A 16534-nucleotide genomic window follows, 5' to 3' on the forward strand; every position below is an offset into this window, starting at 1 on the left:
ATGCCAAACCGTCTCAGGAAAGTTTTAAAGAGCAAAGGCTTACCTAATCGATACTAGTTTATGGGTTGATACCTGGAAAATTGACAATTCGTTTAGATCAACTAAAAATTGATATCGGTCGACGATTTTCGCTGTGACTTATATTTGAGGTTTTAATTTATTTTATTATCTTTCGATTCCATTTTGTTTTTAATGTTTATAAAAACAGTGCCAAAATAAAGTAATGGAAATATGAAAATAATTGTATGAATAAGAAAACCACAGCTTTTTTATATAAAGTAATAACAGAACTTTGAAAGGAAAATATGAGGGTGGACGATTTTCACTGTGACTCACTGTATGTCGCTGCGACATCCGGTTGCTTATGCCACTCTAGGTCATACCGGGGCGGCCGTCGGTACCGTACGTTGTTTACGACGGAGAGTTTTGGGCGCAGTTTGACCATCACCAGATAGTGGTCAGAGTCGATGTTAGCGCCACGATAGGTCCTAATATCGATAATGTTGGTGAAGTGCCGTCCATCAATCAGAGCGTGGTCGATTTGTGATTCTGTCTGCTGTGGTGATCTCCAGGTATATCGGTATGGAAGGCTGTGCTGGAAGTAGGTGCTACGAATGGCCATATTCTTGGAGGCGGCGAAATCAATTAGTAGTAGGCCGTTTTCGTTCGTCTACCGGTGGGCGCTGAACTTTCCAATAGTAGCTCTGAATTCCTCCTCCTGGCCAACCTGAGCGTTTAGATCTCCTATTTGATAAAATATCGAATACGTTTTTTTCGTATTACCGTATCCGTCAAAAAGAAGAATTTTCAATTCATTTTGTTTCATTTCAGTATTTTTTTTTCAAGGCTTTGGTTTGAAAGTGTTAAAATATCTGTATAAAATGTTACAATTATAAAGTATATATCATTCATCATGTATTTTTTGTCTGCATCAGGGATTGAATCTTGATAAAATTGAGAGAAACTCTCACGTGTCGCTCTCTGTAACTTTCACAATATTCAGCACATTATGAGAGACTGTCTATCGTATACTTCTACAAATTTGATCAGATCGGGGGGAGAGCAGTGCATGATAAAAACCCTCTAAACAAGCTCCAATCCTGGGGGACACTATTGCTATCGGAAGTTCAGGGATTGTTTATCGTGCCAGTAAAGTAAAATACCAATCTCCAATGGTAAACAAGCGAAAAAAAAAAGATTTAATCATCGATCTCTTTTTAGGGCTCTCGTTTGCTGTTCCTATTTATCAGACTTGTTATTACTTGCGATAAATTGCTGATCACGGACCGCAATAGATGGGATGTTTTTTTTTTCGATTGCTTTGATCGTGCTTCAAAATCAAATAAGAGCGATTTCTGCAATGCCTGGTCTTCATTGAACTTCTCATATCTCCTAAAAACTTAAACTTTCAAATACTACATCAATAAAACTTTAAAAAAATCTTGCTCCTATATTCAAGGAATATTTCTATAAAACTGTTAACTTGAAATGATGAAGAAGATAAACCTATCAGAACAAGCCATTTTGTTCTATTTTTGGCCACCAGATCGCCCATAGTGCATTTGCCAATGATTGCTTCGAGGACGCGAATTGGAATTCACACGCCACCTAATGCTTGTGTATGGTCGTTGAATAAAGGAACATTGTTGCAACGGTTTTCGCCGTATAAGACTTCATTGTTAGGGCTGCAAATTATTTGTGTACATTGTGTTTCTGGAAGTTGAAGGACGTATATATTTACCTATGTGCTCCTTGAAATCTCAGCGTCTAAAGTTTTGCCTCGACCGATTTCATACTCAAAATTTGTGTGTGTTGCGTGATAAAAAATATCTACCCAAATTAATTATAATTGATTTGAAAATTTAACTCAACTTGTTTATTGACAGGAGAAAAAAAACGTACCTCTATATGCTTACTCTTAGCTGCTCAGTTTGTTTCAAGAATTTACTTCGCCTAAGTGCTCTTTTTTGGTAGACGCAATTTCCACACGACACCGTTAATAGGGGAATGCTGCTCAAATTTATTAAGTCCATTTAAAATAGGCATATTTAGACAGTTATTAAAGAGCGGACAGAAATATGCCAAGGTTGTACAAATTTTGAAACCGGAAGAAAATCCTGCAGAAGCTTCCAGCTATCGAGCTATCCAGCTTGTTTTCCTCCATCAGTATTTTTTTTTTGAAAAGGTCATTTTAAACAGAATGATGGTCCACATCAACGAAAATTCAATTTCTGCCACTAAACAGTTCGCATTCTGACATGGACATTCGACCACTCATTAACTTTTACGTGTAACAAATGTGATTCGTTCCAACAAGTCTTAAGTCATTCGACATACAATACTTGATTATAAAATTGAAAGCTTTAGTTTTCCAACATACATTGTTGGAATAATTCAAAGTTGTCTGTCAAATCGTACACTTCAGGTAAATTATTATATCTCCAAGTCTGAAAGACTTCCTGTGAGAGCTGGTGTTCCTCAACGCAGTTGGGACCGATATCATACAACATTTTTACATCTGACTTCCAGAATTCCTCAAAGATGGCATAAATCTTTTTATGTAGATGACTCAGGCCAAAAGATAAAGCCTGCGTGATCTGCGGAGAATTCAAAATAAAATTTCGAAACGTGTTACATATAATATGCAATGCTGAAACATAGAAACAAATGTCGAAAAAAAATTATCAATAATTTCAGACTGACATCGTTGCAATCTTCTATCACTAGCATCAGAAGTGCTTCATATATTTATGTGAATTTAATTCAATTCAATTTTTTTTTCAATAAGCAGGTGATTGAATTCACTTGTAATCAGAATTGCTATGGAAAATTATATGCAATTTGTTCTCAACAACAATTTAGTTAAAAAAAACAGTTTACAGCGATTTTAATTAAGGAATATAAAAAAACTTTAAAATGTAGCAAGCCGTCAAATTTTGGATGCTGTCTAAACATTATCGATAGTCCCCTAACGCAGACTTTTGGGAGCAAATGTTCACGCACCGACACGACAACCGCGTCAACCGTGCCTCGCAAAACCGCAGGACCAAGGCACGCAAATATGAAACTCAAACATCAGATATGGTTACTGATTTTAATTAAACCAAACATAGATCAAATTTTGAAATATGATACTGCTGCCAACCACGACCGCAGTGTGTTCAACGATGACGATGACTACGGTGTGACGCAAAATTACGTTTTTGAGCGATTGGTGCCGGGTTTCGAGTGAATGAATTTTGGCTAGGTTTGGATTTATACAACGGAAAAGCTAGGCCGACGTTTCAGAGAATCTTGTTGGTTCCTTTATCGATCAAATGGTTAACCACATTGATGCTGCCAGAAATAGAGCAATAACTTTTCCGCGTGTGTGAAACTGACCTATTTTGTCCCTCAGAAATAATATGACCTTCACAAATACATCGATGATTTACAAGTCTGAGGTATGGCATTGTACAATTGATCACTTTTTCTGGTTGTTTGCATGTGAAAGTGATGTTTTTTTTCAATAATTTTTTCAGTAGATTTTTCATGTTCTGGTAATAAAATAGTTGTACGATACAGACTGAAGAGAAGGTTACGAATTAAAGTCACCGCATGGAGCATGTGGAATATCAGAAAAGAGTTGCTTTACCGTTTACAAGAATCGTGGAAGTTCTACCAGAAGCTCAGGACATCTCGCAAAGGCTCCATGTCATAAACTGGAATATGCAAGGATAAGGATGGGAAAATGAACGCGAGTTGATCGGAAGGTGGAAGCAGCACTACGATGAACACCTGTATAGCGCAGATAACAGAAGCACAACAGAGAGTCACGACAGCGAAGGTGATGACTCCGTCGTCCATCACCTACAGGGTGTCCGCAAATTATCCGTACAAACTTTGAAAACCTGGCTCTATACAATCAAGCATAATAAATTCAATATTCTTTCATGGTTTCAAACATTGGCTTATTATATTCTTAAGAAATAAGTTTGACACATTTCCGATTTCAAATAATTGCAAAACCAACCCAAATGTATTAAGGTGTCTTAAAGGGAGCTGTTTTCCGAGCTTTATGACGGAAGAGAAATGTCCATAGAACTCACTGGAATTGAACCGCACAATTTTCTATTTCCAGTCTAACTTAATCCCACTAACGTGTAGATTACTTCAAATAATAATAGGACATTTGGATTCATCTCTTTTAGGTTTTAGGGATAACACATCCCCAGTATGACTAGCGGCCCTCAGGAAAAACGTCTCCGAAAAATTTAAATTTGCCTATCTCAGTAACAAGCAATCATTTCGAAATTTTTTAAAGTTATATTTTGTGTTAACATATAGATGTATTATAAAAGGTAAATGGACATTGATTTTTCATTGTTTTCAATATGAGATCATCTTTCCAATATTTTGCTGTTCGGATAATTTGCGGACACCCTGTATAGCAAAATAGTTCGTGGGATGGTATAGAGCAGGTTTCATAGACGGCCAATCGACATCGGACAAGATATTTCCTATGTGGCAGTGAGTGCAAACTTCACAATTTCGAAAGGAAAGCTTCCAGGCTGTCCCAGGACATATAGTATCTTCGTTCCTGCAACACAATATACACATGCAAAACATTATCAATTGGCAAAGAAAGATCTCAGTTAATAACTATGGAAGAGCTTATAAGAACACTAAGAGTTTGGAACACCGAATACTAGTGTACACGTAACCTGAAATCAGTTGCAAAGTGGCGCAATTGTTCTTCTTGCGAAAATTTCCAGATGAACCTTCGAATAACACCCATCAGTGCCGAAGCCTTTAAGCTGCGAAAACCGTACAATTTTCCACGCCATCCTCACCTCTTCAGCAAACGCTTCAGTTCCAGCAAAAATAACAACAATAACACCATTAGAAACGACTCCAAAAGCAGCTCGCGGTGGCTGGAGTTCGGGGAATAATGGAAACAGATTAGAGAACGATGATATTAGCAGTAATTTACGAGTTCGATTAGGTCCGTAATTGATGGGCTAATTGAGAAGTTAAGAGGCCCACCATAGACAACGCCGGTTCGAATTCACGCTTTGGACGCCAAACGCAATCAATAATGGGTCCGGATGGCGGGGCGGTTGTGATCTGCTTAAAGCGTCTCTCGCTCTCCTCTCGACCACACGAAAGGAGGAAGAAGGAAAAAATCCTTGACAATATATCAGCGCGTTTCGATAGACAACGCAAGACGGCGAAAGAAACGCAAACGTACAAAGCAAGTGAAGAAAGGCAGATATTTTAATGCACCAATAATAAATTTGAATCACACATTGAAAATCAAAAACTACAAAAACAACAGATTTGCGGACTTAAAATTTAAAATCGTAACAATATATAACAAAGATGACTCATAGAGGACACCAAATATACTCGTAGTTTGTGAAACAAAGCTCCACGATGCTTCAAAATTCCGATTGTTATATACTTGCACTTTGTGAAACATAGCTTTCTTCAGAAGATGATCTTATCTTCTTCGATTTTAGAATTATTCGCCAGGAGTGTGATGATAATAACGGGGGTGTGCTTCTAGGGATCAAAAAGTGCCATTCATTCTGCAGAATCCCAATACCAACTCATCCAGACATAGGAATCGTAGCTTGCCAAATAAACGCAAAGGGTAAAGATCTTTGCGTAGCTTCTGTTTAGTTTCTGTATATCACTCCAAGAGTTTCAATAAACCGCCGTCATCTCTGGAATGCAGTCTCCATGCTCTGGATTATTGTTGCTGTTGTGTACGCTGTTGATCGGTTTTGTTTGCCCGTCGCTTTATCGTAAACATTTTAAACACTTAAAACTGTGAACTTTATCATGCCTACTGCAGATCACAACGTTGTAATGCGATGCGCTAAATGCCCACTTGCAATCAATTCAGCCATCGGCCAATTCGTCGTGTGTGGGGGCCGTGCGAAAAAATATTCCACATAACGTGTGCTAATGTGAAAATGGATCAGCTACAGTTTTTGCCCAAAAACGTGCTTTGATTCTGCAATTGCATCTGACTCTTGGGTTTATTCTACGACTAGCGTGAGGCGGGAATTGTAGGTCTCGTATAGCGAGATGACAATTCTCGACTCGAGTAAAGTGATTTTCCATTTGGTTTACACGACGAGTCACTTCACTCTAGTCAAAAATTGTCACCTCGCTATACGAGGCCTACAATTCACACCTCACGCCACCCAAATATATCCGTTAGGCGATCTAGTTCCGACACAGCCAGGCGATTCTGATGTGGGATCGAATCGTCCAGCATTTCTAGTCAGATACTGGCTGTGCTGTCTTAAACCTAATTTGCTGCTGAATAGGAATCGCTAAAGAATCTTCTCACCGATTCCTTGCAGGAATTTTCTACAGCGGCTCCCGCTTGAACTAACAGTTCTTTTCAACTACAACTTACTTTGCAAGAATTCCCCATGCATCAAGATAGGCCAAGAAATTACTAGTCAGCAGCGAATGAGGCTTTACCTGTTCTTTCCTACAAGAGGGAATTTAGATCTGCATGATACCGATGGAGCGAGAAAATTCGTGACATTCATGGATAAAACTGTATCACAGCCTACGTGGTTGAAAAATACTGAATTGACTCTACGAATGTGTGGATTCCTTTGAAATGTTTGTTTGTGCTTTTAGAGTTCATCCAGCTGAAACGGCATTATTCGAAATAGCAAAAAATGTTGTATGCAACAAGTTGCAAAACGCTATTTTTTCAGCACTCGTTGTATTTATCCAACTCGGCGAGCCTCATTGGAGAAATGTACAACTCGTGATGAACAAATCATCATTTTGCAACTTGTTGCATAAATAAATATTTTAGCATTTTCGAGATTTATCATATGATTTGATTAATTGATGGTGCAATTTAAAATATTTATGGATAAAATTGGTATTTTTTATGCAATATTATTTCATTCACTATGGATACATTCTGCATTTTTGTATCAAACTTTTATTTTATTTTGAATTTTGGAATAATTGAATTATACAATATTTAACTGAGTAGTGATAATAAATCTTCGAGCTGTTTAGTAGAATACCTATAAGTAGATAAAAAACCGAATTTAGTACTATACCATTTAATTCCACTAGAGTTTGTATCCTTTGACAGATACGCGTACTGAGTAGGGTTTGATCCGTTGAATCTGTTGCATGCTCTTTTGTGGGCGAGCGACGGAATTCGGATCGTGTTCGGTTCGCATAGTAACCACACTATCGGTATCGATCATCCGTGTATATGTTCACGCATTTATTTAAAATTATATCTTATCCTTTCCCATATCCAAACTTCCAGTGTTTTCTTGTGCAAGTGCAGAGGACTCCTCGGCTTCCATAAAGCAAGTAACACGTCATCATTTCCCTCCCATTCCCAAATTGACCTGCATTCGGACGCAGCCGGCGCCGGTATTGTTTGCTATAATAATGAGAGCACCAGTACTTACACATTGAAGATGCTACTGATTCTGAGTAGCATCTGTTGGTTCCCTGTGTAAGTACAGCTGTTCTTGCAATAACGGAGTAGCAACTGCGGGCGGTCAATCATGCTCATGCTCATTTAATTATACAATATTTAACTTTAAATTACAAAATATCTGGTTTTCCTATGCCACTAATGTTATTTATGGAACAGTATCGTTTTTGCATATAACATGAGTATTATATGATTATTGTAATGTTAAATAGCTTTATATAGCATTGAACAGTTTTTCATTTTCTATGGAACATTTTCATTTACTGATAGTCGCTATTAGCTTTTGCCTGCGAAGAAATAAGTGCTCTCTGCCCGTGTCTGGATTTTGAGGTCTTCATCCCCAGCCTGGATCAGTAGCGAATCGAGGAGAACATGCACAATCGAGAAGCACCATTGAGTTGGCGTTCGCTGGCAGCGGGATCGGAGCGTAAGACCTTATTAAGAAATGTGTAATCTTTTTTTTCAATTTTCAAATTCGCCACACTTATTATATTGAGATGTAATCCAATTTGATTTAGGCTGCTGCTCTCGACAGACGTGTTGATTTACTTTTCTCACGTACCGGCGAAGAAACGACCCTCTTGTGCTGGAAGTCAACTAGAACCGAGTATCAGAATCAGCGCTCAACAATTCTTCTGACGAGGCGATGAATTATTATTACGATTATGCACGGTCCAGCAGTCCTGAATGATGTTCACGTAGACGCTCTGTGATGTTGATAGTAATTATGCCATATTATTCGAGATGATCAACCAAATCAAACCGTGGCGTGAGGTATTCACAATCGACCGTCACTAAAACGTCAAAGTGGGTTATTAGTGTCTCAACTTTAACAATCTTGTAATAATTCTAGATGGGTTATCAATAAGTGAAGCTCTGTCTCCAAAATTGCCCTGTCTGCTACTTCAATGCATGTTTTTTGTTGGCCAATTGCTACCACATTCATGCAAGAGAATTCGATTGAATTAAGTGGCCCGCAAAAAAGAGAGGTCGTTCCAACAACCCGAAAATGCTGTGAACTTTGGCACACCATTATAAACGCCACTTGATTTTATTGAGTTACCATGAGAACAGGGATCCCAAAATGGCTTAACCTAAATCGAACTGTTAATACAGTGTTTAAGTGCCGGAATCGATTACTGTTTAATTAATGTTGAATTTGTTCGATTTTTACACTTACACTCTAATTTTGAACTTCAGTTAAAATCACATATCATAAAATTTCCTATCAAATTACGATCATAGTGAGTCAGCTACCATAGGGGACGTAAAGCACCGTCGAGAAGAACCATCAGAAAATTGTCTCAATTATCGGCCACTTGGTTGTCCGTATGTGAGAGGTTCAAGCACAAAGGCCACTTCAATCGCTGTCATCAAGAATGGAAATAATTGTTGAAAAAATTTGAATTCAAATGGCTACCACTGGACAATGCCTTATTATAAAGTATTACTGATAGCTTATTGTCATGTTCATGTTGTAGTTTTTGCATCTATTATATTCAAGGTTATAAAGCGTATAAAATACTCATCTAATTGACTAGGATTTCAATATGATTGCGATTCGATTGCGATTCAATTTCAATTCCCAAATCTTGAAGCTTCAGTGTTTCATAAAAAAAACAATACTGCAGAAATGTCTTTTCTCTCCAGTTTGATATCTCAATTGACTGCTTAGAAGATTTATGAAAAGACGTGCAATTTTAATGCCTGTAATATTTTTGCTTTATTACAATTTCATATCGAATTAACAGTTATCGTTCGCTGGTTTGGCATGGTGTATGTTGCTTTTTCTCATACACACTAAAAATGCTTAACACATTCATGATTGCGTTGCAGTCAGTATCTTGTATAAATTAAAATACACATTTGGGCAAACTTCAATAAAAAAAAACCGGCGATCGCTTTTGCTCCTGCACGATTTAGAAAAAAAAATCGAGCCTAAAAGAGATGGAAATTAAATGAAATTAAATACGGAAATACAATTGTTAGACATTTTAACAATAGTTGTAGTGTATTTTGGATTTTGTAGTGAATCTTATTCTGTGTGACTTTTGCAAACATCTGTGTGAAGTTATTCATGCGTCTTCCAGGCTACTCGCAATGAAGAATCCTACACGTAAGGAAGACGTATACTTGTTATAAACCGAGTGCGGAAGGCAGGCGATTATTCAGGGTGGTTAATATGGGTACTTAAAAGAAACGGAATTCACATTACCGCGGCTCGTTGCCCGGGACAGGACGTTACCCAGTGCTGCAATCGGGCAAGGTCTGGCTGCTCACGGCTCCTTCGAGTTCCGAGACTCGTTGCCGGTTATTACAGGTGTGGGCAAATCTTGCACACTGCTCAAACCACGAATGGTCGCATATCACACCGCTTACATCGACATTAGCTGCGGAAAATGGCTTTTGTAATCTGATAGCCCGGTGAACCTGCTGCTTGGCGTGGCAGGGCGAAGCGTACTGTTTCTATGGTTTGCTCAAATTCATGAGCGGAATAAAATAAATAAGTATGGCTCTTTGAGTGTAATGCTTCAGCGTAGTTTGTCTCTATTAGGCAGCTGTGGGTTCAGAAATCCATTCATTACCATCGACGAGGGAAGTGGAAGTCGTCCGGGCTTCAAACGTGAGCAATTAATCCACTACAAATTACCCATATAGAGCGGACGGTGACAGCCAACCATAGTTAGCTGCCTCAAGAGATCAACTTATCCTGCCTCTTGCCGTTGGTTGATGCTTTGATGGTGCTGGAGAAGGCGTGGCGTCATTTGGAGTAAAACGGCTGCTACCATATAGCGGCGGTGATTTTATTCGTTTCGCCGCAGTTTATTTCGCGATGGTTAGAGTTGTAATTATGATTGGTCCAGAATTAGCTGAGAAGGACTTTAGTATCAAGCATTCAGATAGTTGTATTTTGGTCCGTAGGATCGAAGAACCAGCAAATAATTTTACAAATGCTGTTCTCATTATAATTAATTCAACTTTTACATACAAATTGTTTGAATTAACAAATACCAAGATCATCTCTCTATGGTATGAAAATATTGACCTCAACCTGAAAGCACTTTAACATAATATTGAATTGACTTAAGTTTCAAACACTTTAAACTCATCTTTTAGGAATAAATTCCAATGTTTAAATGTTTCAACATTGGATATTTTAATTTATTTATTTGGTTTAACATCAATAATCTTGATAAAACCTCGCCAACAATATTTCGCCAATACACTCGGTTCATGGCTGCTTCTCTCCATCCTCAACTGCGACCCACGCTCTTCAGATCCTGGTGCACCTGGTCAATCCACCTAGCTCACTGCGCCCCACGCCTTCTTGTTTCAACCGGATTCGTAGCGAACACCATCTTTACAGGACAGTTGTCTAGCATTCTTGCAACATGCCCTGCTCATCGTATCCTTCCAGCTATAGCCACCTTCTGGATACTGGGTTCGTCGTAAAATTGGGCTAGCTCGTGGTTCATCGTTCGCCGCCACTCACCGTTTTCCTGCACGCCGCCAAAGATCGTCCTTAGAAATTGGCGTTCGAAAACCCCAAGAGCTTGCAAGTCCTCCTCGAGCATAGTCCACGTCTCATGCCCATAGAGTACTACCGGTCTTATGAGCATTTTGTACCTCGTGCATTTGGTGCGATAGTGAATCTTTCTTGACAGCTGTTTCTTCTGGAGCCCATAATGTAATGCGCCTTCGTATTTCCCGACAAACATTTGTAAGTAATGGAAGCCCAGCAGGGCAGCCTAGAGCTGAGCCCGTGTAGCGAAGACGGCGGGTTTTGGGAACCTTTGACGGAACCACCAGGAAGCGAACAGCTTCTTAACGATTAGCACTCCCAAAATGGTGGCGGTTCCAACCCTTTTCACTGCGCTACACAGCACTCGCGTTTTTGGAACACTCTCCCCTTAACACGTCATCGTCCGACCAAAAACAAAACTGCCATTTTCTGCCAAACGTGCTTGACAGTAATGCTGCGCTAAGCTAAGTATGCTATTTCGCTCAAGAAACGTAAAGAAATTTCTTGACTGAATGTGTTAAGAAATTTCCTACAGAGAGCCCATTTCTTCTCAATTGCGTACTTCGATCAGAAAAATGGGATTTTCTTAACCATTTTTGGGAAGAAATTTTCCACGCATCGAGATAGGTGATTCCTTTATTTCTTAATAGCAAACCAGCCTTTATGCTGGATGCCGCTTGTTCTGCTACGGGAGGAGATGAAGGCCTACCTTTATCAAGCTCACCTACACAAATTAAACGATATTTTTTCCATAAATACTAATCTCACTCACAACACGAATCAAATAAAATAATTACCAAAAATGAACATATTTAAAAATCTTCTCAACACGATGGTGTGTTTGTTGCCAACCACTACATGGACAAACATGAAAACAAATCAACATAAGGTGACACGTTAAACACACCACGCTAAAACACTCAAATGTGGGTAAAATTGACACGGAAAATAAAGTGGGTGTAAAATACACTTCACATAATAACTACACAAAATTAAATAATTGTAACCACTGTTTACACATCAGTTGTCAGCCATCAACAAGGATCCGAGGTAGACGAACTCGACCACCACCTCGAAGGTATCCCCGTCTATCGTAAAGTTGAGTCGGCAGTGGCCTGTCAACGGTCTGACCAAGAGACTGCAATTCTGCTTTGACATATTTGTTGAATACTTCGCCACCCTTGGAGATGGTTAAGTAATGTACAATTTTGTTTGACGACACGACACCAAACTATTCCATTCAAAACTATTGCTTGTGCTGAGTTGCCACCCAAGAATTTATCTGAAGCTTCACCCAGCACAGCTGGCTCAGGGCCGATGAAGTCATGCGATGCTCCATCGCGAGCTAGCTCATCAGCCAATTCATTTCCAGCGATGATAGCCAGGTACCCATACAAGGTTTACAGAGCTGACTGAATCCAGTTCCTCAATTTGAGTTCAACATGCGACAACAAGCTTCAAACTGGAGTTGGCCAAAGCAAAAGCTTATATAGCAGCCTGACTATCTGAACAGAAGTAAATGACTTATCCATTACGCGCTGTTGAAGTGCTGACTGCATTCCACACATAAGAGCAAATATTTCCGCCTGAAAAACGGTGCAGTTTCTACCAAGTGAGTAAAACAGATTCAGCCTTCGCTCACGAGAATATACACCAGCACCAACTCTACCTTCAAGAAGGGAGCTATCAGTGTACCTATCATAATAGATTGTTTTATATATTTCTTTCCAAATAGCCAGACGTCCACTATTCCCGTGAAGGGAATTGTGTGGTAAATGTACTGTAAGGAAAGTGACAAGTAATTGTAAAATCACTTGGAGCAAGGACAATATTGTCCTAATTCACCAAAAGTGGAAACAACGAAGTGTGTGTAGATCTACGATATACTGGATTTTTCTCTAGTAGATCCAGCACCCATAAACGGTAAAAGCAAGACAATACTTCTTGTTTAAGATGTATGTGTAAGGGCGCAACGTCATAAAGGGCCTCGAGCGCTGCTGTGGGAGTTGTAGAGAACGCACCAGACATCGCCATCAAGCACATCCTTCGGAGATGACCCAATTTTGATTGAATTGTTCTCACTTCGCCCTATTGCCACCAAACATCCTTATCCCGGCACATTTCAGCTCGCGGCACAAAGCCTTTACTGGATGTGTTGAGCTTCTAATAGAACTTCCGCGTTTATTGAAAACGGTACAGCAACTCTATATCTTGGCATTATACCTCTTCTAGGCGGCGCTTTTTGTCCCGGAATAGGCGAATTTTCTGTTGCCGCTTCAGTATGTATCGCTCCACGTTTTCCAGCATAGCATCCCACGCTGCATTCTTCTCCTCCAAAACCGCATGGCACTCCTCGTCAAACCAATCGTTTCTTGACGTCCGTTCCACATATCCGACAATGCTTTTGGCAGCGTCGTTAATACCTGCTTTGACTGTCCTCTAGCAGTCCTCAAGAGGGGTCTTATCGAGCTCGCCTTCATCCGGCAACGTTGCCTCAAGATGCAGCGTGTACACCATGATACACCATCACGCGCCTTAGCATAATTCCCATCACTATAAAAGCTGTTCCCAGCTCACGTGTGTTGCCGCAGTTTTGGTAGATGGTATTATTACCTCCAAATGTTCACACTAACGAACCTGTCCAGCACACCTCTTGCTGCGCTACGATGTCGAAACCGCGGATCTTCAGTACATCGGAGAGTATGCGTGTGCTTCCAATGAAGTTGAGAGATTTGCAGTTCCACGAACAGAGTTTCCAATCGATAGTCCATTACCGTTGCTGTGGTCTTTGCCGTTTGTTCCGGTTCGTATTCTCTCGTTGACGTTCGTGTTGATGTGTTCTTACGGTGGACTTGCATTGCGCAGTTTAGCATAGAGTCCTTCACTGACACTCGGACGATGATCAGCCATCCCTGACATGGGAAACAGACGCTGTTGTGAGCCGCTCCTAACATGGAGTACAGACGCTCCAGATTTGCAGAAACAAAAGCTAAAGCATACGACCAAAGTTCCCACCAGGGTTGGTTACCCGATCTTCCCTGAGGTAACTCGTACCCCGGCCAGTACCACAAGGAGGTAGGGATAGGAGTTGCTGGGCAAGAGGCTAAGGACCACACAAAGGGTTCTTCTTTATTCCTGCAGGTACGCGAGGTACCAATGCCCAGCCATTTACCGTGCCAATTGGATATTCTATGTAACTCATTAATTCTTTACCAAGGAGGAAGCTTCAGAATCATTTTCAAAATTTTATTTTGAATCCACTGCAAAGCTTTCTTTCTGTTATTATTACAGCTAGCCCATATTGGTACAGCATAAAATATGACTGGCCTGATAATTTGTTTGAAGAACAAAAGCTTGTTCTTAAGACAAAGTTTTGATTTTCTGTTAATAAGTGGGAACAGAAATGTTATATATTTGTTACATTTGGCTTGAATACCCTTACTGTAATTTTTGAAAGTTAAATTTTTATCAAGCATGAGCCCTGGATACATCATGACAACATGTCTAATGGAATGTTTTAAATAAAGAGCTTTTGGTTTATGTGGGAATGTTATAAGTTGAGTTTTGGCAGCAAAAGGAGGTATCTTCAATTTTTACAAATATGAAATAAATAATCTAAACTTTTTTATAATCTACTACAGATGACACTCAGGCTTCGTCCTTTGGCGGAGAGACATCCCTGAGGTAACTCAGGTAAGTCAGATGTGAAAGTTTTGTATGATATTGATCCCAAAAAAAAACTGCCTCAAGGAACACTAGCTCTAGCAGGAAGTCATTCAGTTTCGAAGTTCTTATAATTAACCTGAAGTGTACGATTTGACAGATAACTTTAAATTATTCTTGCAATGTAACATACATAGAAGTTTTTTTTTAATTTTACGATCAAACCTTCATGCCAAACACTGTCGAATGTTTTTGTCTATGTCTAGAAGAGCAGCTCCGGTAGAATAGCCTTCAGATTTGTTGGAACGAATCAAATTTGTTACACGTAAAAGTTGATAAGTGGTCGAATGTACACGTCGGAATCAGAACTGTTTGCTGGCAAAAATTGAATTCTTGTTGATGTGTTCTGTTTAAAATGACATTTTCAAAAAATTTACTGATAGAGGAAAGCATGCTAATGAGACGATAGCTAGAAGCTTCTGCAGGATTTTTGTTCGGTTGGAAAAGTTATACAACCTTGGCATTTTTCATAAGTCTAGAGAATAGACCATCTGAAAACATTTGTTAACGATCTTGGTTGATATATAAGAATGGCAAGCTGATTGTAAAAAAAACCAACATCTCCATTTGTTTTATTTGTATTTATTATTTAGTATTCTTAACATCTCTAAAAATTAAACAAAAAAAACCTTCTGAAATCTGTTCGAACTTAAATCATCAGAAATTCTCGATACATATTTCTTCCTCAGAGAACTTAATCTGATAAGCTCGAACAACTTGAAGAAAAATTGCGATACGCATTAACTTATTGACTCCGTTCGCAGAAAGCCACCATTCGCGGCAAGTACGTTGCCAATAAGAGAATACGATGCCCATTTCGTTATTCACGTCGGAGGCTTAATCTCTTATCGAAAAGCACATCCGAAGGCGACATACCGGCCGGCACAACAACAACAACAAAAAAGCCCCACGGTGTGAGAAAGAAAAGAAGAGAGATTTATATTTATTTATTTTTAAAAACCGGTAATTACCAACTTTGACAATGTTCTCCCCTGCCGATTTGGCACTTTTCGCGTAGGTGGTGGCGGCGAGACGACGACGACGATGATCAAACGCAAGCGATTATTCCGTCGTTTACTTGCTGCGGCTACAGGTTGTGAATTGGCAGTTGAAAAGGCGCTTAGATCGCGAGAAAATTGGAACTGCATCGAATGAGAGTTTAACTTGGCGGTAAAAAATAATTGCAGTGGAGTGTTTTAACCCTTTCAGGACGACTTTTTAAACTCACAATTTGCGTATACAGTTTATCTGTTCAGAATAAAGTCCCATTACATCACGGGAACATAATGTATTACATTTCAAAAGCATAAACAGTCACAAAGACATTGTAGGGTCTCCATATTCTTTTGGAGCTCGAATCCTTCAATCCAAGACTCGGAAGGATTTTTCTTGGTTCAAATCAATTTCGTAAGGCAGCCTTGTGTAATGATAAGATGATACTCAATGGAAATAAATAATATGTTATAGATGCTTCAAATTGTACTTGAGTTTATTGCGTTCAATTTACAAGAAATATTTTTGAGGCTTCTAAAGGGTGTACGGAATCAAATTGCGACACATACAAAAATTAGACAAAATTTGCACGTTCAATGAATTATCTTCAATCTTTCAGCGAGTAAAATAAAACATTTTATGGATATTTAACCTTGTTTGTGTTATTCAATTTCAATTCCATATACAAATGCACGAACTTTTCTCTTCACACTACTCAAAAGGTCCTGTACAACATTTGGGCCAACTTTGTTTTTGCGTGGCAATCCATTTTTTCTTCATACCTTCCTCCGATTTAACTTCGTTAGGATGCTAAA

The sequence above is a fragment of the Aedes aegypti genome, chromosome 3 (assembly GCF_002204515.2).
Source record: "Aedes aegypti strain LVP_AGWG chromosome 3, AaegL5.0 Primary Assembly, whole genome shotgun sequence".
Taxonomy (NCBI): Eukaryota; Metazoa; Arthropoda; class Insecta; order Diptera; family Culicidae; genus Aedes; species Aedes aegypti.